Raw genomic sequence first — 3,123 nt, 5'->3', positions numbered from 1 at the left:
ACTTTTGTTGCTAATTCTCGGGCGATTCTCTTTTGCTGTCGCCCATTACCTTCACACGAGCAACTTGTGTTGCGCAACTCTGTTCGAGTTTTTTTCTCATTCCCTTTCTCTTTACTTTAACCCATTGTCGTTTCTTTTTCCTTAGAGGTATTTGGGCCACTCTATCACATATATTAATCAGCTCTGTCAATTAAGAAATACATTTTATTTATTAAAACAAACATACATCACCCGTTTTACTATCGTCTGAATCAATTTGTATGGCTTCCTCCATACATTTAACAATATCTTTAATTAACTAGATTTTTTCGTCATACTTCAGTTTCTAAAATATATATATTATATTATGTATATTTGTATACATATTTGCAAATTACTTACCAAAAGATGAAATTAAATTTTTTAAATATATTCAAAATATTAATTTCAAAAAAAGATATGCAAATGCAACTATGTACTACGAAAGAAAGAACACGAATGCCGAAAAACGTCGCAGCGAACTGTTACTAATAAGAACACAAAGCGAGTTGCTGAACACTGGAAACTCGGCGCGATTCCCCTCTCCTCGTCGCCCCCTCGCCTATAAAACAAGGGTTGCCGCAACAAAAGTTGCCTCGTGTAATAGCGCTCTAAGATTAGCAATAATTCTTACCATTGTAATACTTTATACAGTCCACAAATATAAGATAAGACAGAGGCAGTACAAAACGTACATAAATAAACACACATACATACATATATGAGGCACGTATGCATTTATATGCAATACGCATGCACTTAAAAAATATAATATTAACATATTTACTTAGGTTTGGGCAATTGATTACAAATGCACTTGTGCACTTGAAAGTAATCCCAAACCATACAGCAGATACATTGTGATAACACACACACACACACACATGTATTGCATTGTATAGTTGAAAACAACCCCTGCGAACCACGGCTACCCGCTTGAGACAAAAATTCCAATACAACTACACATTTTTTCTCTATACACTAACACCGACGCACATTTTCGGGTTATTTTTTGTTTACCTAAATGCGATGAAAAAAAGTTTCTTTCATCTCTTGATTTATTTGAATGAGTGCGAAGGAGAAAACATTATTGTCAATAGTGACAAAAGAAAATCCCAAAAAGGGTAATAAAAAAACGATTGAAAGACGCATGTTATTCGTGATCGTACTATCGTAAAGGAGGCTCGTACAACAAGAAGGTAAGTGAATGATTTTTTTAAATAATTTGCCAATAATTACTTGATTTGTTTTTATAGCATTGGAATTAGCAGCTGCAGCAATATCATCAGAAGCACCAAATTTAAATTGTTAAGTAAGTATGTCAGAAAAAGTGTGTGTTGTTTGAAATTGAATTGCGCAGTTCAACATAATACGCAAAAATAATTACATATGTATGTAAGTATGTATTTTATGCGTTTAAGGCGGCCTGCACAATCCAATATAATATGTGAGAACCAATGTTTGCCTTATATTTTAAATAATCAGATAATATTATTCTTTTATTTCAGATATTATTATGATTTTTATTTAATTATTCTTTCTTTTCAGATTTTATCACTATTTGTATTTAATATATTTTATTCTTTCAGATAATATTAATCTTTTTTTTCAGATATTATTATAATTTTATACAATTAATCTTTCTTCAATGTAAATATTATTTATTTTCAGGTATTTGTCTTTTATAATATATTTCCACTCTTTTATTTTCAGGTTTTAATAACCTTTATTTTATTTACAGGAATTTGTGTTTTATAATATTTTTCCACTCTTTTATTTTCAGGTTTTAAAAATTCTTTTCTTTATTTCATCTTTTTTTAAATATTAAATATTTTTTAAATTAAATATATTTTTATTTAAATAAATTGTAATACATTTTTTGTAAACATATAAAAAATAAAATAAAATAAAAATTTTGAAAATTAAAAAGTTTTGTTTGAAATTTTAAAAGTAGGAATCAAACAATGCAACCCTGCATCAGCTGTTTAAAATGCATCCCTGCATCAGCTATTTAAAAAGAGAAAATGCAACCCTGCATCAGCCGTCGATTGGGGATATTAGAGCAGGACAGATATACTTTTTTATATGACACTGCTGAATGAGCGCAACAAAGATATATGATCACATGTATACGTACGTGAGTAGGTAAAATATCTGCCAGGCTTAAGAAACATTCTATATGTTTACCACCACGTTTACCACCATGTTACCCGCTAATTATCTGGTGTTTTACCCGCTCATGGTTGGCAGGGACCCCATGTGGTGTGCCGTACATACAAGTTAACGATAGCCTCCGCATAGAAACCTTACCCTAACTGTAAATAAAATTGAATCTTTGCACTTTGCAATTACATTGTGTCATAAATTAGAAATTTAATTAACGTTTTTGATTACTTAAGAATTCGATATGCTTTTTCCGTTCTGACTCCAAAAATCCATTATTATCAAAACAATATCGCTCGCCCTCACAAGAAGGCATAACAATAACAATCGTAAAGAAAACAGAACGCTTAACGTTCTGCTGGAATTTGCTGTCGCAGCTAAAATTGTAATTAACTCTTTGTTCTGGATCCAATCAAACTGATGCTTACACTTCAGTTTTAACTTTAAGTAAATAAAACCAAAATGTATATCAAAATGGCACATCAAGTGCTAATTGAGCCCGATAGGGCTGCACTCCTACCTACCTATATATATTAGTATTTCTGAAATAAAGAATTGATTTGTATCTTGCAATCCACTAGAACCACACGTGTTCTCATTTCATCCGCGCGTTCGCGGATATAAAATATATATTTTTTTCAAAATTCCCTCGTCGCGGGAATTAATTGGCGCCCAACGTGGGGTACGAAGTTAAAAGTGCCTACTAAAATGAAGAAAAGTAAAATATTAGTGATCACTAAAGTAAAAAACAAGAAAAAACATAATTACACAAATTTTTGAAAAGCTATTTGTGCCTACCAAAGATTTAGAAGGAAAATGACTAAAATATAAAAGACTGTAATAAAGTGAGTGAGAACAAGCAACAAAGTGACAATCAAAGGATAATAAAAACAAGAAATTAAAAAAAAAAAAAAAACAATTTTTTTAAATAATTTATTAGAA

The 3,123-nt window shown here is 30.6% G+C and overlaps 1 long non-coding RNA gene across 1 annotated transcript; it reads left to right on the top strand.

Annotated features, from left to right (window-relative positions):
- Window positions 1-893: 893 nt before the first annotated feature.
- LOC126764025 (uncharacterized) lies at window positions 894-1,606 on the top strand. Its single transcript, XR_007667786.1, has 3 exons — window positions 894-1,217; window positions 1,275-1,330; window positions 1,527-1,606. It is a non-coding gene; the product is annotated as an uncharacterized LOC126764025 (long non-coding RNA).
- Window positions 1,607-3,123: the final 1,517 nt, after the last annotated feature.

The sequence above is a fragment of the Bactrocera neohumeralis genome, unplaced genomic scaffold (assembly GCF_024586455.1).
Source record: "Bactrocera neohumeralis isolate Rockhampton unplaced genomic scaffold, APGP_CSIRO_Bneo_wtdbg2-racon-allhic-juicebox.fasta_v2 cluster09, whole genome shotgun sequence".
Lineage (NCBI taxonomy): Eukaryota > Metazoa > Arthropoda > Insecta > Diptera > Tephritidae > Bactrocera > Bactrocera neohumeralis.
The sequence above is the reverse complement of the archived record's forward strand: the minus strand, read 5'-3'. Positions and strand labels throughout refer to the sequence as shown.